Source organism: Meriones unguiculatus, chromosome 6, assembly GCF_030254825.1.
Source record: "Meriones unguiculatus strain TT.TT164.6M chromosome 6, Bangor_MerUng_6.1, whole genome shotgun sequence".
NCBI lineage: Eukaryota > Metazoa > Chordata > Mammalia > Rodentia > Muridae > Meriones > Meriones unguiculatus.
Window position 1 is genome coordinate 26676940 of NC_083354.1, and position 21501 is coordinate 26698440.

Genomic DNA, 21501 nt, shown 5'->3' on the forward strand with positions numbered 1-21501 from the left:
CTGGCTTTCCCCAGGGTCAGATGATTGTTCAAGGTTCCTGAATAAACTGAATTGAAAAAAAAAAAAAATCAAAGCAATGTCCATTTTAATGTTTGTTTACATTTAACATCTTTATGTTATTATTTTTATCATTTCAAAATATTATACTGATTTGGTAAAACTTGCTTTCTGATAGATATATGTATATGTACCACCTAGACAATGGAAAAGTTACTTCATCCTGGCTTCAGATCTTCATTTATTTAAACAATATACTTTTATTAGGATTTTTGGGAGATCAACATTCTTACTAAAAATATGTGGAATTATTGAGCATGGAAGCTAATGATATTTAAATATTTGTTATAAACTTTAAACTCATATATTCATGATAGAACCTTTCTATTTATTGTGAATAATAATTATAAAAATATAAGCTCTGTCAAAGTATACTACATTTTGTGTGACTTTGCATTTTGTTTTCTCTTTTTCTCTTTTTCTTTTTTTTATTTAGATTGCAAAAGGAATGACTCAACTGTTGTTTGAAACTTTTTATAGATATATCAATTCAACTGATAACATTTATAATGTAATGATTAATTTAAAATTTTTAATGGCTATTTTAAATGTCACTATTTGTCTAGAAATATTTTTGGTATGTATGTTTATGTGTAGTGTATGAAAAAAATCAGTGCTGAAGGAGATCTACACTCATGCTCTGGTAATATGGAAGAAGAAAACTAAAACCACTAGAAAAAAAAAAAAGAACTCAAGCCACAGCTCATGCTGGTGGGCATGTAGAACACTGGGAACACTCTCCCATTGTTGGTGGGAGTGTAAACTTGTAGAACCCCTTTGAAAATGGATGTGGTAGTTTTTTAGAATTGGTAACAGTTCTATCTCACAATCCAGTTCTACCACTCCTGGACATATACCCACAGGATGCTCCACCAAACCATAAGGACACGTGCTTAACTATGTTCAAAGCAGCTTTACCTGTAATAGCTCCAAACTGGAAACAACCTAGAAATTCCTCAACCGAAGACTGAATAAAGAAAAGGTGGTGCCTTTACACAATGAATATTATTCACCTATTAAAAACAAAATCCTCATAGAATTTGCAGATAATGAATAGAACTAGAAAAGATGATCCCTAGTGAGGTAACCCAGAAAGACAATGGGGCATATACTCATAAGTAGATATTAGCCATCAAATGTAGGATAACCATGCTACAATTGACAGATCAACAAAGCTAACTAAGAGGACGCAAGGGGGAAGCTTGAATCTCACTCAGAAGAGGAAATAGAATCGACATCAGGAGTACATAAAGGGGGAAGACTGGGTAGGGGAGGGTTGGGGACAAGAGCAGGAGGAATTAGGTTTGGGGAGAACAGAGGAAAAGAGTACTTGGTAAGAGAACTGGAACCAGTTGGGCGGCATGTATGGGACAAGCTAGAAAACTGGGACAATGGAAGCACCCTGGAATCTCTGACGGTGACCCTACCTAAGACTCCTCCTAATATGGATATGGAACCTGAAATGGCCATCTTCTGTAACCACACAAGACTTCTAGTAGGGGGAAACCTATCCATGATTTGTCCTGCCTGTTAGATGTGCGGGGTAAATATGGAGTAGAAATTGAGGGAATGGCCAATTTTGAGATCCATGCTATGAGAGAGAGCCCACCTCTTGTACTATTGGTGATATTGCACTGTATTTACGGGCAAGCACCTAGCATATCTGATTTAGAAGAGTCTTCACTCAGCAACTGATGGAAACAGATGCAATGACCCACAGCCAAACATTAGGCTAAGCTTGGGGAATCCTTAGGAAGAGGAGGAGGAAGGATTAAAGAAGCCAAAGAGCTCAAAAACACTACAAGAAAACCTAGAGAATCAACTAATCTGGGCTCATAGAGTCTCGCAGAGACTGAGCATGCATGGGACAGACCTAGGCCCTCTGCACATATGTAACAATCATGCAGCTGGGCCTTCATATGAGACTCCTAACAGCACAAGGAGGGCCTGTCTCTGACTGTTGCCTGCCTTTGGATCCCTTTCCCCTAACAGGGTTGCTTTGTTTATTCACAATTGGAGAAGATGTCCTAGTCCTACTGCAACTTGATATGCCAAGGCTGGTTGATATCCATGTGAAGCCTCCCCTTTTCCTTGGATAAAGGGAGGATGGGAGGATGGGTGAGAGGTTTGGTGATAAGGAGATACTTGGAAGAAAGGAGGGAAGGAAAACTTTGAGTATGAAGTAAAAGTAATAAAAATAAATAAATGGTCCTGTTGCTCTCCTCTTGGAGCTCCTGTCATTTTCCCACTTACTTCATAAGATTCCCTGCACTCTACCCTAAGTTTGGCTATAGGTCTCAGCATCATCTTTGATACCCTGCAGGGTAGAGACCTTCAGAGGCCCTCTGCAGTAGGCTCCTGTCCTGTTCCCTGTTTTCTCCTCTTCTGATGTCCATCCTCTTTGCCTTTCTGAATGAGGATTGAGCATCTTACCCAGATGCTCCTATTTGATTAGATACTTCCTTCTTTATTACTTTCTGTTGTTTTACTGATTTTAGTATGTTTATCCTATATTATATGTCTAATATCCCCTTATGTGTGAGTATAGACCCTGTGTGTCTTTCTGTTTCTGGAATACCTCACACAGGATGATCTTTTCCAGTTCCAACCATTTGCCTGCAGATTTCATGATTTCCTTGTTTTTAATTGCTCTATAAGTAGAGCAACAGAACCAAAAATTCTGGGCACAGGTTTTTTGTTTTTTGTTTTATTTTTTCTGAGACTGATACCCCAACCAAGGATCATTCAGGGAGGTAATCTTGATCCCCTGCACTGATGTACCCCATGGCAGTTTGGTGTCCAAGTGGGTTCCATAGATATGAGGACAGTGAATGTCTCTGACATGAACTGATTGTCCTGCTCTTTGATCACCTCCCACTCAGGGGGTGCAGCCTTACCAGGCCACAGAGCAAGACAATGCAGCCACTCCTGATGATATCTGATAGACTGGGATCAGAAGAAAGGGGAGTAAGACCTTTCCTTTTAGTGGACTGGGGAAAGAGTATGGGTGGTATAGAGGGAGGGAGGGAGCAACAGGTGGGATACAAAGTGAATAAAATATAATTAATAAAAAATAAAATAAAATAAAACAAAGCTTACATATTTACAAAATAAATAAATAGAGGCAGAAGAAATAAAATACTTAATTTATGCTCTAAAAAGGAACATATTGTATAATGTTCAAATGTAAGTGTATCCCATCAAATATTTATCATTCTTTTTTTCAGTCAAAATTTCCCAATGCACTTTAAGCAAGTTCTGCATAGTTTTTTATTAATAAAATCTGGAGGCATCTGGGAAGAAAGATCCTCAATTGAGAATCTTTGGGCTTTCTATTTTCAATTGCTTAATGGCTTTCATAAAGAAATGCTTGAGAGCAATACACTAATGGTGCCCAGATCCCATTGTAAAAAGGCACATCTATAGGATACAAGGGGTCATATCTGGAAGACCCAAGATTGGGTCTTCAAATGATCATGGGAAAGGGGGAAATGAGAGACCAAAAAGATTAAAAATTAGTAGGTACTATTAATTAAGGCCTGAAATATGTGGGTGGAGAAGTCTAGTAATGCCCTGAGAGGAATGACTGCCTTACTGCATTCTTTCCCTATCCACTGGAGATAACAGTTGCTAGGAAACTGGCCCATCCCCCTAGGGAGGGACACCAGGTGATTATAGTCTGGGGACCTTCCCATAGTCAATCAATTCAAAATTTAGCATTTAGACCAATAGATGCTTGCCAGGCAGGAATTGCCCCTGCCTTGGGCATGCTGTGAGGGACCAGAATCTATATATCACCCAACTAACCTGGGCGCAGCACTCTGTTCTCTCCCCGCTTTGGCGGTGGGGGTGTGTGGGCCCAAGCTTCAGCTTGTAATTTACAATAAAAAGAACCTCATGTATTTGCAGCAGAGTCTAGTTATTCCTGGTCTTTTGGGGCTCATGAACTGGGCAGAACAGCTACTAGTCCACTTTGAAAGACAAGTACAAGGAGCTGAGCAGGGCCTTTAATCCCAGTATTAGGGAGGCAAGCAGATCTCTGTGAGTTTAAGGCCAGCCTGCTCTACAAAGAAAGTCCAAAGCAGCAGGGCTCTTACACAGAGAAAAACCTATCTTGAAAAAACAAAACAAAAAGAAATAGAAAGAAAGAAAGAAAGAAAGAAAGAAAGAAAGAAAGAAAGAAAGAAAGGAAGGAAGGAAGGAAGGAAGGAAGGAAGAAAGAAAGAAAGAAAGGAAAGAAAGAAAGAAAGAAAGAAAGAAAGAAAGAAAGAAAGAAAGAAAGAAAGAAAGAAAGAAAACTAAGTTCATGTGACCTGGAATAAAACACTCCCCAGAAGTGATGGAGGCTAAGATATAGACTGAGGTATAAGCCAGTATCATCCCACAGCCTTGTACTTCAAGGACTGCTCCAAATAGCAACTGTTGAAGAGAACATTTATTTGAGTCACAATTTTTTTTTTTTTATGTCAGGGGCCCCAGGACCAGCCAACCTGGATGTTCACTTGTCTGCACTCCTGTGTAGCCATGATGTATGTTTTGTGTGGAATGGTGTTCCTCCTGCTCCTACCAACTCCAATATGCAAGGACCAGAGGCCTTGAGCATCCACTATGGATCCAAGGAGTCAGCCCACAGCCCAACTCAACCTAGCTAACCCATGTGTACTCTCCCCTTGCACACAATCTCCAACCCCCCACCCCTGACAACCTCCAGCATTTGTTTCATCAGCCTGTTGACAACTGTCTTCTTGAGAGCTGGGATCCCAGCCCTGTGCTGGCCTCAATAGGGGGTGAAGAAGAAATGACAGCCCCTTGCTCTCAGAGAGCTCACAGTCTAGTTGGAGACTCAAGGTGCATATGAGTACACAAAGCACATACACACACACATACAGAAGAGACAAGCACAGGACTAAACAGCACATAACACTCTAGGGAGACACTGTGTGTCAACTTGTGTATTCCTACGAAATAGCCTGGGCTAGGAGCCTAGCCCTGGTGAGTAAGGGAGGGCTGAGGGTGGGGAAGAACATTTCAGAGCAGTACAGGGGAAGGAATGTTCCAGTTACAGCAGGTAAGAGACAAGCTTGGCAATTAGCTGAGGGCCTTGGTGAGGGCTCCTCTAAGTTAGCCAAGGAAAGGAGGAGCATGGAAGCTCCTGGGGATGGGCAGTGACTTCCCTTTCTCAGCTCTCTTTGAGTATGCGGTGATGCCAGAATAAGGCATAGGGGTTCAGTAAGAATCAATAACCCCAACTGAATGGGAGGTACAAACAGTAAGAACACAGGTCAGGAATCCACAGGTTTCTGCCAAGCCCTGGTGGGAAGAACACTCTCTTTTCCTAACCAGCAGTTTGTTCTAGCAAAGGAGGGAAACATTTGTGGGTTCCCAAGTGACCTGCTTACATGTGAAGATATGAGTGTGTTACCTTAAGCCACCCCAAGATTGGATTCTAATGAGTAAAATTGTAGACCTCATGTTTTTGTTTTGAAAGCCCTCTGTTTCACAGACACAGTGCTCTCCCAGGCTTGCCTCCAAGCTCTGGTTTGCATATTTCCTCACTCAGTAGTTGGGATCCAGTTTACTGGTGCTCCTTTCTGTTAGAAAGGACTGTCCTCAGCACATGGAGGAGATGGGTGCTGTGTCTCCTGCAGCATGGGTGCAAGCTTCTTGGCATGTCATTTCTCATGGATATCTCTTTGTCATTGTTTTACTCTTGGGTTTTTATTTTTTGTCCTAATGGAGGTTTTTTGTTTGTTTGCTTTGTTTGGTTTGGTTTTGAGATGGGCTTTCTTTGTGTAAAAGCTCTGGCTGTCCTGGAACTAGTTGTGAATTCAGAGATCCACCTGCCTCTACCTCCTTAGTGATGGGATTAAAGGCCTGTGCCACCACCACCTGGTGCTAATGGGATTTTAACAGTAGTTTTTTTTTGGTTGTTGTTGTTTTTAAGATATTAACAGTAGTTAAAAGAATATTTTTTGGGCAGACTGTATTTGGGTGGAAGTCAGGCAGATGTCCTGCCTCAAATTTTTCCTTTCATTGGCCTTGAAAATGGTGTGTGTATGTGTGTTTGTGTGTGTGTGTGTGTGTGTGTGTGTGTGTGGTGTGGGAAAACTGAATCTCTGTTTTGTCTCATGCATAGCTTCATAATGGAACAAAGACACTCTTAGTAACTTTTTTTGATCTTCGTTAAATTTGTTGGTCTTTTATTATGGTTTGCTTTCTACCAGTGCTAGATTTTCAAAAAATTAAGTAGAAGGCATCCCCTGGGGTGTGGGAAAGATTCAATTAATATCCACTATTTTCTGTGTAGAGTGAATCCCTGGATTTCATTGTTTTCTAACTGGAATTTTCCATTTCCAGATAATTCCTCCACCCCCTCCCATATCTCCAGATTGTCTGGATGACACTGATGCTCTGGGCAGTATGCTAATCTCTTGGTACATGAGCGGCTATCATACTGGCTACTATATGGTAAGGATTCCATGGGAATGTCCTGACATGTTCTGTGAAGGTGTACACTGCTGAGCTTTGCACCTAAAGCCAGCTCTTGAATGACTACAAATTTGGCTTGTTCTATGAAGCCTAAAAATTTAAGGCAGTTTTTAAGACTACCTTAAAGTTTAAAAATTGACATGTTTCATCAGCCCTCCTGAATATGATTGTAGTTAATTTCAAAGGTCTGGTTTTGTTGTTTGTTTGTGTTTTTTCAAGACGTGGTTTATCTGTGGGTATTGGGATCACATCCTTGGCCTTGTACATGCTTCCCAAGCTCTACCACTGAGCTGTACCCCAGCCTGGCCATTTTTTGCAGTTCAGTGTTTAAATCTTATGTATAGGTGTAGCTCTTGCCTTCCATTGTATATAAATACATAAGTGATCTGTTATCCATTCTACAACAACAAAATTTGTTGTTGTTGTTTTGTCTTGGTTTTTGTTTTGTTTTTGAGACAGTTTCTCTTTCTAGCCTTGGCTGTCCTGGTCTTTGAAGACCTCAAACTCACAGTGATCCACCAGCCTCTGCCTCCCTGAGTAAAGGCATGTGCCACCACACCTGGCTACTCCAGTCTACTATTAATGACTCTTTATCTTGTCAACTTGAGGCTGTAAAAATGTTTCTGGGATAGAGTGATGTCATTGCAATCAAGAGCATTGGCTGCTTTTCTAGAAGACCCAATTTGATTCCTGGTACCCACATGGCTGCTCCTAATGTGTATAACTCAAGTTTTGCTAGATCTCATGTCCTCTTCTAGCCTGTACAGGTACTCTGTGTATGCAAGCAAAATACCCATACATATAAAATAAAATTTTTTTAAATTTAAAAAATATGTTGCTATGAATATGCTATATTTCTAGCACCAAACTGTTCCCAGTCTCCTGGGTTTTTATTGTTGTTTGTTTGTTTTTACATAGCGTGTTTCTGTATAGTGCAGCTTTGTACTAGTCCAGACTAGCTTTCAAATCACAGTCCTCTTACTTTGTCTACTAAGCACTGGCTCATTAGGCATACATCAGTAAGTTGAGCTTAAGCGTTATTTTTTTGCTTCGTTCTGTTCTGTTTTTTTTTTTTTTTTTTTTTTTTTAAAGAGAGACCAGGCTAGCCTTGGACTCACAGAGATCTGCCTGCTTCTATCTCCTGGTGCTGGAATTAAAGGCATGGGCTACCACTCCCTACATGAGGCAGGGTTTACTGTAGCACAGGCTGGCTTTGAAGATGACTTTGAACTCCCAGTCCTACTTCCTCAGCCTTCTGGTGCTGGCTCGCAAAGCCGCATCACAAGGCTGGGCATCAAACTTGGCCTGAAATGTTTATGCACACTTTTATCTAGTGTGTTCCCTGTTCTTTTAACTTTTTATTTGCATTCTTTACAGGGTTTTAGACAAAATAAAAAGGAAGGAAAGAGCTCACCCACAAATTAAGCAGTAAGTCTGTTATTTTCTTGTATAACTCTTAAAGTTTGTGGGAAATGAGTGTTTTGAACAGTTACAAATTAATGTTTATGTAAACTATAGGAAAAGTTTTTGTTTTTTGTTTTCTTGGGTTTTTTGGATTTGCACATGTGCGTGTGTCCCTGTGTGTTGGGGGCGAGGTTGGTTCATGCCGACAGAAGTGGGTGTTGAATCCCCTGGAACTTGAGTTACATGTGGTTGTCAGCTGCTTGTCATGGTGCTGGAATGGAACTCATAGTCTAGAGGAACAGCGAGTGCTCTTAACTTTTGTGTCCTCTCCAGCCCCACAAAAGTCTGCCAAAAATTAGATTAAATATTGAATTATCCCCACATGATCAAATTCTCATGGGGTCAAAGTGACATCTTCCAAATACTTGCTGAATGATTTGGTTATGTTGGCAAAACAAAGATCCTTAGGCTGGCCTTGAACTCCAAGCTGCCTGCCTCAGTATCCATAGTGCAAGGATTATACTTTGCACCACTGTACTTGGCTTACCATCTGATGTAGAGTGTGAAGATAATTGCAGTATCATTGCCCAGTCAGGCTTGGGTGCTTGTGTGTGCGTGTTGGGTGAGGGGTGTGATAGGGATTAAAGTGAGGTCCTCACACAAAAGTAGTAAGCAAATATTCTGCCACCAGATCCACATGTACTTTTTAGGTTAAACTTTTTGTGTGTGTGGAGGTTTTGTGTACATGAATGTTTATGTTCCATGTGCATGGCTGGTGCCCTTGAGGCTAGAAGAGGGCATTGGATCCCATAAAACTTGTTCTAAATGGGTGGTTACAACTTGCCTGGGTCTTCCAAGAATAAGAGTAAATGCTGTTAACCACTGAGCCATCTCTCCAGACCCACCTGCTCTTTTGACAAGTAATGCAGTGTGCAGTAGACTGTACTATCTGTTGTCTTAGTTACTGTTCTATTGCTGGGAAGACACACCATGACCAAGGCAACTCATAAAAGAAACCATTTAATTGGGGGCTTGCTTACCATTTTAGAGGATTAGTCCATGATCATCATGGCAGAAAGAAGACAGGTAGGTTTTGTTTTATTTTTGTTTTTTGTTTTAGTTTGTTTGTCCTTCTTTGTTTTTGTTTTTTGTTCTTTGAGACAATGTTTCTCTGTGTGTAGCTGTGGTTGTCCTGGAACTGGATTTGTACACCTTGAACTCCCAGAGATTCATCTGCCTCAACCTCCCAACAGGTGTTTTTAACAAAATCTCCATCGTTTGGTTTTACCAATGAAAGCTTGGGAGCCAGATGTTGTGGTGAAAGTCTGCTAGATCAGAAAGAGAAAACAGCCAGCTGATTTTCCTTCTAAGCAGACATCTCTCAAGGGTCTCAAACAACCTCCTTTAAACTAAATGTCCTTCCTGTGCGTCTTTATCCATCCACCTGACTACCTCTTACTCTCAGGGTTTTTTTCTTAATAATCCTATAATCACTTCCTATCAACTGGTTGCTTGCTCTGCCTCTTTACTGTGGTTGACCTTATTTAATTCTGTTTACAGTGTTCAAGCAGAAAGCTCTTGGATTAAAGGTATGTGGCAAGGCTAAGCCACACCACACCACTAAAAACAGGTTTTTTTTTGTAAATAACAGAATTTCAGGGTTCACAGTGTAATCTATTATCCTGCAAGAAAAAGGCATGGCCCTGGAAATGGTAGCTGTTTATATATATATAATTCTTGTAACTTTCTGGAGGCCCTAAACATTTTAATTCATTTTTAACTTTAGAGACACTTAACATTATAATCCAAGTAACTAATTTCTAGCTTTACTACATGGAAATAAATATTCATAAAAAAATATTCACCAAAAAATCTGAGCACAGGAGTCTTTCCTGAGACTGATACTCCTCTCAAGGACCATGCATGGAGATAACCTAGAACCCCTGCACAGATGTAGCCAATGGCAGTTCAGTATCCAAGTGGGTTCCATAGTAATAGGAACAGGGACTGTCTCTGACATGAAATGATTGGCCTGCTCTTTAATTAGCTCTCCCTGAGTGGGGAGCAGCCTTACCAGGCCACAGAAGAAGACAATGGAGCCACTCCTCATGAGACCTAATTGACTGGGATCAGAAGGAAGGAGAGGAAGACCTCCCCTATCAGTGGACTTGGGAAAGGGCATGCGTGCAGAGGGGGAAGAAAGGAGGGATTGGGACGGGAGGAGGGAGGCAACCAGAGGGGGGATACAAACTAAATAAAGTATAATTAATAAAGAATTAAAAAATATATATATATTAAATCAGAAGTAACTTAAATTACAAAATTCATCATTTTCATGCATTTTCATTTACTCTGACAGAAACATGGTTTGGAAAATTAAAAAAAAAAAAAAAGACAGTTCTACAAGTATTACCTAAAGCCTTTATGTTATTTTTAACATCACTGAGAATTGTAATTCATTGATCTCACACTTCAAGAAAACTGCCAAGATTAACCACAAAATGTGTCAGTTGAAGCTGATATTAAAAGAAGAAAAAATACTCATTATGCTGTTGCAGTCACTGTTTTTAGTTTGTTTGCTTGTTTTTTTGTTTTCGTTTTTTTTCCTGGTTTTATGACACAGGGTTTCTTTGTGTAGCCTTGGCTGTCCTGGAACTCACTTTGTTGGCCAGGCTAGCCTCAAACTCACAGAGATCTGCCTGCCTCTGTCTCCCAAGTGCTGGGATTAAAGGCTTGTGCCATCATGCCTGGCTCAGTCACTACTTTTTAATGAGGAAAAATAAAAAAAAGATTTGATAATTTGTAGTATGTTTAAATTCTAGTAGGAAAGAACAAATATAGTACTTCTTAATTTTTAAACCAACATTATGTTTATATTAGCATATTTTATTCTTTGCCTTCTTTTTAAAAATATGATCTGGGACTGACAAGATTGTTTTGGAGGCCAAAGGCCTGATGGTCTGAAATCAGTCCCCAGGGTGGAAGAAAAGAACGAGCTCTTACTAGTTGTCTCTGACTTCCCCACTTGTATACATAAGTGCCCATACAGTTTCTTTTTCTGTATTTTATAACTGACTAGACTTTTCTTTCAAATTCAGGTTCAGCTCTCTCCCTAGGAGATGGTACGTTGGTGTCCCTGGTCCATAAGAACAGAAGTGTCACCATCATCTTTGTGGACTCTTGTTTGAGTGACGTCATCAGCATTTTCCCATTCTGGGGTCCACGCCTGAATCACCAGTGGAGCGTGTTTAGAGCATAAATGGATTGAGGAGCGAACGGGGAGATGTAATGCATGGAAGCCAGTCTGCTGAAACTGTCTGAGCACAGCTGTAGACTGTAACTTTCCTAGTGTGTCAAGATTTTTATTAATACCTTTAAAAACAAATAAAAGTCCTTTTTTAAAAAGTCTTGACCTTATAATTATTTTCCTTTAGGATATATACAGTGAAACTGAGTCTATTTAAAGATACAGAAAGAAAACTATCCAGACTTATTACTTGGGTAAAAGGTAATTGCAGAAAGTAGAACAAATTGGCAATCCAAGATAGAGGGACAAAAGCTAACTCAAGTCACAGGGGCTATCCTGACCAGGCAGGAACCAGGGTGTGTTCTGGTTGTGTGTGTGTGTGTGTGTGTGTGTGTTTTCTGTGGCCCAAATATAAGGTCAGAGAACTAACTACTTGTGAAGTCTTTCCTTTTTCTATGTAGGTGCTAGGGATTAAACTGAGGTCATCTGGTGCCTGGTGTGTTGGAGGTTGGTCTGATGCTTGTGTTTTGATGCTAATTACTGGCCCTCAAGATCTGGATAAACTTATCCTTGTTGTGTAAAGCTGCCTAAGACATTATACCTGATTGGTTGATTAAAGGCCTAAAACCTGGACAGGGCAGAATGGGGTAGGTGTGGCTAAGGTTCCCAGGCTTTGGGAAGAGGAAAATCTTGGGAAGAACACAGAAAGATAGGAATAGAGGAGGAAGGAGGATACCAGTATGGGCTGGGGTGGAGAAGGAACCATGTAGGCCAGTAGGAAGGACTCCAAGGATGGTCAGATGAGAAAACACCAAGATCAAAAATATAAGCCAAGTATTTATAAGATTATGGGTGGAAGGTAGCTCAGATAGGAATGGTTAAGGCAGATGGCATTTGATGGGGGCTGGGAAGTGGATGGTGAGGATATTGAGACAGCGTAGGTGAAATATCTCCCTGGCCCAATGTGAGGAAATTATAAAATCTGACAGGTGCCTGTGTCTTATTAATTGTGGTAGTGGGTTAAATAATACTGCCTCAATAATTATAGGGCTAATAATAAACATCATGTGGCCCAAACTTCATTTTAGTTACTACAACACAGGCGCCCTTACCTGCTGAGCCACCTTGCCAGCTCTGTTCTTCATTGAAACAGTCTTGTTTTCAGCCTGGCTTGCTTGTGATTCACAAGCCTCCCAAACGCTGGCTTCCCAGGCAGGTGTTACCACATCCTAACTGAGTTCTGTCTTGTAGAAGCCATGCTGTTCTCTCTGCACCTTCCTTTCTCTGTCTGTCCTTCTAATGTCCCTCTCTCTCCATGATGTTCCTTAATCATGTCTACTTCCTGACCCAGTTGCCCATGCTATTCTCTTCCCATCATGGCCTTGCTGCTCCAGGTACCCCCTCCATTATATTCTTATGGTAAGGATTAATGTTTAAGCACCCAGGCTTCTCCCTGGTTTACTTACTTTTCGAGATTAAATATGATCAGCATTTTATGCTGAAGATGGAGCTCATTGGTAGAGCACACATGCAAGGCACTGCATGTGATCTCCACTACTTTAAAAACAGAATATGGCAAATGCTATCCTTTCCTAAGTCTTGGCTAGGTAAACTAAATTAACTAAGCTCCCTCTGTGCCTAGAATGTTAGCTGTCAAGTCAACATGATTAAATTAATGAATTGTCAATACCTAGTAAGTAGCTTTGCAAAATATGTTCTGTGACTTGAGGTTTTAGAAGAGAACATTACCTTTCTTAACTACTAGCGATTGTAGATTCAGCATAACTTAGTTAACTGGGAGGTTAAATTTAATTATTAACATTTCCATTAAACCTAACCAGATGTTGGATATTAACACTAATTTTAACTCCCTTTAGCACCTAATACATTTATTTGAACTGAGGTCATTCATTCAAGCAAATACTCAACATTGTTTAAATGCTAGGAGTTGCTCTTGGTGAAGGGTGCATTGAATGTTGGTGTAATGTAGTTCCAGCTACTTGGAAAGCTGAGGTAGAATTTATCGTTTGGGACCAGCCTGGCCAACATAGTGAGATCACATCTCATACAGTAAAGCAGAGAAAGCAAGGCAGTGGAGATGCTCAGGTGAGTAAAAGCATGGGTAACGGTTAGGTAACGGCCGGAGGATCACCAGTGTACTGGCCATCAGCCTAACTCCACACCCAGGCTCTCGAGGGAGTAATGCAGGACAAAGACAAAGGGCAAGGGGAAATGTATGCCCATGTGTACATGTGCAGTCTCACCTCTCACAAAGTAGAAAGTAGCCTATTGAGGAGTAGTTAGAAATATTTGTTTTGGCTCACAGTTCTGAAGCTTCAGGGGTAATGATTTTGTCTAGTGTGCTGAGCTTGAATCAGGCACAATATTGCAAAAGGCAATGAGCATGATTAGTGCATACATTGTGTGTATGTGTTCATATTTGGATTCTCAGAAAACCACCAGGATTCCGCAGGAGCTTCATATTTTTTCATTTTTTTTTATATGTCATGTGCATCAGTGTTTTACCTGCATGTCTGCCTGTGTGAGGGTGTCAGGTTCCCTGGAACAGGAGTTACAGATAGTTGCGAGCCACTAATTGGGAATAAACCCCAGTCCTCCGAAGGAGCAGCTAGTGCTCCCAACCGCTGGAGTGTCATCTTGATGACTTTATCCTAAATACCTTCCAAAGGCTCCAGCTGCAAACACAGTAGGTTAAGTTCCCACTCTGAATAGTTCACAGTGGGGGGTTGCATTTTAACACATGAACATTTGAGAAATACTCAAAACGTTTCTAACCCATGGCATGAGAGAACATCCCAGGAAAAGGAAAAGACAACAAACAGCAAAGGCCCTTGTATAAAAAATGCACACACCTTGAGTCTCAGCACTGGGGAGGCAGAGGCAGGCAGATCGAGAGGCAGGCAGTGTGAGTTCGAGGCCAGCCTGGTCTATGGAACAGGTTCCAGGCCAGCCAGGGCTACACAGAGAAACCCTGTCTCAAAAAAATAAGAATGTGTGTGGAATATTCAAGGACCAGGAAGGAGTGGAAGGAAGGTGAGATTAAGGTGATGGGAATAAGCAGGGGCCAAGGGTCAGGCTATTGTGTAGACAGTTCCACAGCATTTTTCTTGAACTGTGAGCCCCGTGGAGAAGAGTGAGTCAGAGGCAGTGCATGATCTGACCTCCACAAGGAAACTCTGACTACATGATGAAGATGCACCACAGACTTCACGGAAGTGGGCTACTCATGTGGAACCCACAGTATTTTGTAAGTGAATTGTCAGGATTTGTCAGATTATATGTGGTGTAAGAGAAGAGCTAAGGATAACTTCGTGGGTTTCACAAAGCAAGTGGAGAAATAAAGAGGGAATTTTAAGAGATGAAAATGTGCAATAAGAGTACTTTGGTGAAGGGGAGTTAGCTTTGGAGATATGATATTTCAATGCCTTTTGGAGTTATATCAATAGAGTCTCGGGCTAGAGCTGGAGATGGAGGAGACAGTGTAGACCTGGAACTCAAAGCCATTCAGCTGGATGAGGTGGTCCAGGAAGTGCACTTAACAGAGACAAAGTCAGAAGAACTCAGACCCCCACATCCCCTGTGGTCAGAGAGGGGAAACAGCAGAGGGCTCAGCTGCAGCTCTCTGAGGAGGAAAGCAGGAGTGATGCCTCAGGGAAGGTGGAGCAGGTGCTTCCTGAGGTCAGTGAGGAACCCCAATAGTAGCTCAGCTGCTAGTAACAGGACAAGTAAGATGGGGACTGCAATGCAGTCACTGAATGTATCAGTGTGGAGGTCTCTGTGATGCTAAAACAGCTGTTGTGGTGGACTGGGAGGTAAAATCTTGGGGGAGGGGACATAATTGTAGTGGAAGTTTTGGTTTCTTTCAAAACTCAGTTATATAAACATCATTTTGTTTTAACCCCAGGTGTGGGATACTGGGCTGCTTTAGTTTGTCCTTTCAAGCCAGTTTCTGTTCATCCCAGTCCTCAGAGCTCACGACTGCATCGCACGTTCCTCAGACTTCCCTGTGGTAATTTCAGTCTTCAGTGACTCTGATATAACATGTAAAACCTTTCTGATTACAAAAGTCTTGACATATCAGATAAGCAGAGAGATCACATTCCCCCAGAGGGAGGGTATGCTATTGATTTGATGACAAGTTACTTTATTTAATTATAAAAATTATGTATGTACATCAATGTGGAGCCTCCATGAGACTGCTGAGAATTGAAGCTGAGTTTTCTGGAAGATCAGCCAGTGCTCCTAACTGCTGAGCCTCCAGCCCTAGCTTAAGTTTTATAGTTATTTTCTTATGTTCTCTTTGGCAGTTCTGGAGATTGTGCTTAGGGTCTCAAGAATACTCTGTAGGCACTTTGAACTACACCCCAACCCTAAAGTTTTACTTTAAGTATTAAAGGAACAAGCAATTTATAAAACAAACAAACAAAAAAATACAAAAAGGAGAAAAATAATAATCAAGAATGCCACCTTCCTCAGTCCTCAGAGATAACCAATGCTAATTACTTTTTATGTTCAACCTTCCAAAGCTTTATTTCATAACACAAAAGTAAAAAGCATATATATTTAAGGTGTATAGGTGTTTTTATATACATTATATGTTAGAATATGGTCTAAGGATGGGAGTCGTGTGAGAATTCTTGAGTGCTTATGAGAACACTCCAAGAAAACAAGTGTCTTGTGACGTCAGTGTCTTCAAAAGATGGAATTGTTCTTGGAATGTGTTTTTGTGCCCCTCCCAGATGTAGTGAATAGGAGTGGGTTTCCATCAGATTACGCATTGTTTGCTGCTATTCTATTACATGTTTTAAGTATCCTTTGTATGCCTCTCTACCAGCAGTTCTCAACCTTCCCAGTGCTGTGACCCTTCAGTACAGTTCCTCATGTTGTGGTGACCCCAACAATAAAATCATTTTTATTGCTACTTCATAACTGTAATTTTGTTACTGTTATGAATCATAAATATTTATGTTTTCTGATGGTCTTGAGTAACTTCTGTGAAGGGGTTGTTTGACCTCCAAGGGGTCAGTACCCACAGGCTGAGAACTGCTGTTCACAGAAATATGTTTTTGCTACAATGCAGCTTGTCCTTATGATTATATACAGCTTAAACTCATGAGAACTTTACTCAGTACTTTTTTTTCTTGTCTATCAGAGTGTAAATTGTCTGATGCTCTCAGTAAAATTGGCCAGTGCATGAGACTTTAGTCTACCTTATATATTGGTTCTATTCTTCCAGGTTCACTGCCTCTAGAGAGGCGAAAGTTATGAAATGACAAATAATTATCACAATCAAGTTTAAAATACCCAGAAATTCAGGGTATAAGATTAAAACCTGAAGAGATTATACCCTGAACAGAGTGGATTTCCAGAAAAGTTATAAAGCTATCATAACATATTTAACTCCCCAGAGCCTCTAGAACAAAAGCATCTCTAAGCCCGTATTTTCCCTCGTGTTGTCAAATGAGAGATGGCATAAGCTAGCATGGCCACACCAAGGCTGGTGAACACACAAAAGCCCTGCAAAGACCAGAGCATCTCCTGGAAAGAGGCAGCTGCATCCTGTGGTGAAGTTGTAGGGAGCAGTTTCTCAGTGGCCTGCTTTGATATTTTAATCTCAGCGGAGAGATGGCTTTTTGGAGGCCTTTACTAATGGCAGAGGAGAACTTTCAAGTCCATCTCCTTTATTTTGTGACAACAGGTGGGATAGCTTGTGAGGGACACCTCTTCCTCAGGCTCCTTGTGCAAATTAACCTATTGTTCTGAGATGTTTTACTGGCTAAAAGTACTCAAAAAATAAAGTGGTCAGAAGGTTGGAGGCAGAGGAGGCAGGCAGAGACTTGAGACTGGCTGCTGGCACTGCTTGCTGCAGCAGTCTGCCTATTGCAAAAGCTGTCAAGTATGGACCTTTAAAAAGTTTCCTGTGTGCTGTGTGTTTATTTTATTAATTTTAATCCTCACACCCAACTCAAGAACCGTACTCTGCCCGGCTGGCTCCGGTATGAAGTTGACTCGTGCTTCATCATGTGTGGGACTAATTCAATACTAAAACTGTTACTAACCTCCATCAAATACTCCTCCCATGCTGTGCTTTTTACATAGATCAGTGTTCTTTCCCCAGCCCCTCCCTTCCGGTTGACCTTGGAAATGGAGGGTTTTCTGTATGAACGTGACTGAAGCTCTAATCTTTAAACATGACTATGTAAGGACTGCCAAGGCACTGTTCATCATAGCTCAATGTAGGTATGCAGGCGTTCAAACAGTTACCAGCCTGGCAATTCTTGTATATGCAATAGTTATTAAACAGTTTGATTTTGATTTAGGTCTAAAGTAAGGACTAGTTATGTAACCCAGGGTGAACTCAACCTCTTGATCTCCCTGCCTCAGTCTCCTAAATGCTGGGATTATCCCATAGTCAGTTAAAGTAAAATGTATTCGAATATTGGGTTTGTAGAACTGTCGGTAGCCTTCAGCTGCATCCTTCACTTCTGAATGACAGGAAAGAATGGCACTATCCATTTCCAGTGAATAATCAAGCTTTTGCACTGAGGGTGTCTTTCTTTCATAGCATTCATCACTTTCATGTCCTCTTCATCCAGGAGCCAGCTGAGCATCCTGAGCCTGGTGAGTCTGGGCAGTCTCATCACACACTGACTCAGCACCTTGACAGTGGTGGCCTGCACTTGGATTCGTTCTGGGATATGCCTGGAAATGTTCAGCTCTTGCAAGTTTGGCAGGTTGTTGAGGGCTTGAAAGAAGTGTCTATATCCTTCCTCTGTAATTTTGTGATTCATTGAAAGGTCTAAGTTCTCAAGGTTTTGGAAGCCTCTGCTGGTTGCTCCCTTGGCTGGAAAGAAAGCAGACAAAAATATTCATGAAGACACAATGTTATGAAGACTTGAGTAAAGCTTAAAAAGTTATTTGTAACTAACCTCACACCCACCACCACTGAAAATTGCTAATCATATTTTTTTCCAAGACTAGGTACCACTACACAGCCCTGGGTGTCCTAGAACTCACTTATTTAGCTGAGACCAGTCTAGAACTCACATCTGCCTTCTTCTGCCTTTTGACAGCTGGGATTAAAGGAAATACCACAATGCTTGGCTTTAAATGTGTTTTAAAGATATTTCTTTGAAAGCCCTGAACAGCTGCCTAGTTGATAGGGAACCACCTGGCCAAACTGCAAGGAAGAAGAAGAAACCAGAAGTTGAGAACAGAACATTTTAGCTGTCTGGGCAACGAGGACTTCTGTTCTGGTCTCAAAGGAGAACATACACCAAGGTGGGGCACATAGGAAGAGGTTATAGTACAAGGGGCTGAGAAATTGTGTCTCCCCTTTTGCAGAGAAGGGTAGGTGCTATTCCAAAAAGCTTGTCTTTTCCCTGTGTCTGTGCTCTAGTGTGCCCAAATGAGTTCCTGGTTCCTTTGAGCTCTGGAGGAAATTGGGGAAGGCCAGAGTAAGTTCTCAACCCAAGTCTATGACTGGAAGTGGGGTTTTTGCTAGCAGTGTTTTTTGCTTCAGTTTTAATTGTCACAACCGTGTCCCCTAATTTGGGCAAGTGTTAGGTTTGATTTCACCAAGAATCATGCTATAGCTTGACTTTAAAGACAGAAGCCCTCATGTGTCAGCTGTGCCCTAAGTTGGGCTGTTCAGTGATAGTTGGGATATTTCTCATTGCTTTGAATGATGGACTTTTCTCAAGAGGGAGAAGGTCAGAGGTTATTGCTTCAAAATGTAAGATTCTGGGTCTGAGACCTAATGTAAGAGAAAGGAGTGAGGCAAAATATTGATTTATAATAAACAGAGATGAGCGAGGCTATACAAAGCTGGGCCCAGCAGCACATGCACGTATTCCCCATGCTCTGGAAGGCAGGGGCAGACAGATCACTGTGAGTTCAAGACCAGCCTGGTCTACAAAGCGAGTCCAGGAGAGCCAAGGCTACACAGAGAAACCCTGTCTTGGAAAACACAAAAAACAAAACAAAACAAAACAAAAATATAGAGAAAGAAAGAAGCCATCCAAGCTAATGCTGCCCAGATTTCCTCTGAAGGGGAGAGAAATGAAACTCTTAAGAAAATCATAAATTACTACCCTCCCTCTTTGTTTTTGAGACAAAGTCTTATGTGTACATGTAATATACACACTGTATAGGTGGGCATGATGCCTGGGAAAGCCAGAAGAAGGCATCGGTTGTCTTTATCATATGACATCATTTCCCTTGAGGCAGAGGTCTGTCCCTATACCTGAGCCTTGCATTTACTCAACTAGGCTAGAAACCAGCAGTCTCCAGAGTCCTAAATCTGGTTCTCATGGTTATAGAGCAATCACTCTTAATCTCGGAGTTATCTCTCCAGCCCCAACCTGATGTCTTAATTCTCCTCCTCAGCCTGTGAGTGCTGCAATTCTAAGGCTGTACTACCACCATTCCTGGCTAAATTACCTTTATTTTATTCTACTCTATTCTATTTATTAATTTTTTTAGACAGGCTCTTACTATGTGGCTCTGGCCAGCCTGGAACTAACAGAACAGACCAGGCTGGTCTTCAATTTACAGAGAGTGATCTGCCTTCCTTATGCCTTCGGAGAGCTGGGATTTCAGGCACATGACAACACACCTGGTTTAATCACCACTTTAAATATCGTTTGTAGAGTAACAGTACTGAGCAGTGACAAGATAAAACCCAGTGTTTGCAACGCATCCATGATGCCCACTCCAGGAGTACCTTTCCTGTCCTGTCTGCTCTCTTTTTCAGGAGCTAACTCCTGCCTCTTGCTCCAAACATTTTTGTGCTTATTGTTAAAAGTTGTTCAAATGGACCAGGCTCTAGGACACAAGTAATTTTATTATTCAAAATGCCCTAATGTCTCATTTCCCAGCTGTGTGTCCACCATCTTTATAAAGTCTTATCAGTAATCTGACTTCCAGAAACCTTCTCTGACCCCCACATCAGGCCGAGTTCTTCAGCCGTATGCAGAAGCAACTGGTGAAGGAGAACTGGGCAGAGTGTATTGACCAAGAATGCCCTAAAACTGACAAAAAGCTACCAAGCTACATTCTCCATCAGTTCTACAAACCCCAAGTAGAGTAATCACTTCTAGTCATGTGGTCCACAGCTGCTCTGTTAGTTGGTGTGGTGGCCATGACAAATCCCCTGTTTCCAAATCCAGTCATTTTGGGGTTAGAGCTTCAACAGTTGGGAAGACAAAATGGAGTTTATGTTGACTTCGACAAAGCAACGCCTCTAATTCTTGGTGCACTGGATGCCAAAGCAGGATCAGGCCAGCCTGGGCTACATAGTGAGACTCTGTCTGAAAAATAAAGATCTTAAAAGCTTCTGAGTAGGGGAAAAGACACCTCACCCTAAAGGACATCATAACATGAGAACTGACACTAAACAAAAAGAAATGGTACATAGGCCAGAAACCTGAGTGAAAGTAATTCCAAAATAGAATGCACTAGAAAAGTTTTTCAAATATGAAGACAAAAGCCATTTCCTCATCATTAAAATGGGAGAAAAGTCATGACTAGCTAACCCAGAGTAGAAGAAACACATAGAGTCCTTCGGGCAGAAGGAAAAGGGCCGTGGTGAAGGGAAGCAGTGTAGTATAGTTGAGTTTGTTCCTGAGTTCATGCAGTTCAGTGCAGGTCAACAGAGGCAGTTGAAGCCAGAGAATGAGAAGGAGCCAGAAGATTAGAACAGATTGCCAGAGTTAGTTTGAAGCCAAGTACAGCAATTCAGTGAGAAGCTGAGAGAAGACAGACTAAAGCAGTCAGCTAAGAGAGGAGTTTTAAGCCAGAAAATCTGAGTTGAACCAGACAGCCAGAGTTCAGAAAAAGCAAGAAAGGGTAAGATTATTCATCAGTAAGCCTCCAAGATGATAACATCAGGCAAATAAAAATTACATTTATACTATCAAACCACCCTGAAGAAAATATGTGCAATTAATAAGCTAATAAATGTAGGAAACATAAAAGCAGAGAAAAAAAATACCCATATCCTATAAAAGAAATAAAGAAACCAATATCAAATAAAAATACACAGAGGGTTGACACACCATCTCTGTCATTTTAGTTCTGAGGAGGTGGAGACAGGAGGATCACAAGTTCAGGTCCATTGAGGACTAAAAAGAGAATTAAAGTCCAGATTGAACTATTAATCAGCAAACACTGTCTCAAAAAAAAAAAGATGACAATTCAACTATAGTAACATAATATAACATAGTATATTAAATGGAAATAAAAAGATTAATGGATTGGGTTTTAAAATTTTCTGTTTCTCT

At 41.1% G+C, this 21501-nt stretch overlaps 1 long non-coding RNA gene and 1 pseudogene across 1 annotated transcript; one reads left to right on the forward strand and one right to left on the reverse strand.

The window, feature by feature from the left end:
- The first annotated feature begins 6420 nt into the window (after positions 1-6420).
- LOC132654903 (uncharacterized) lies at positions 6421-11226 on the forward strand. Its single transcript, XR_009592510.1, has 3 exons — positions 6421-6525; positions 7924-7974; positions 11049-11226. It is a non-coding gene; the product is annotated as an uncharacterized LOC132654903 (long non-coding RNA).
- A 4350-nt stretch (positions 11227-15576) lies between these two features.
- Positions 15577-21501, reverse strand: part of LOC110543790 (baculoviral IAP repeat-containing protein 1b-like) — a 48944-nt pseudogene continuing 43019 nt past the window's right edge.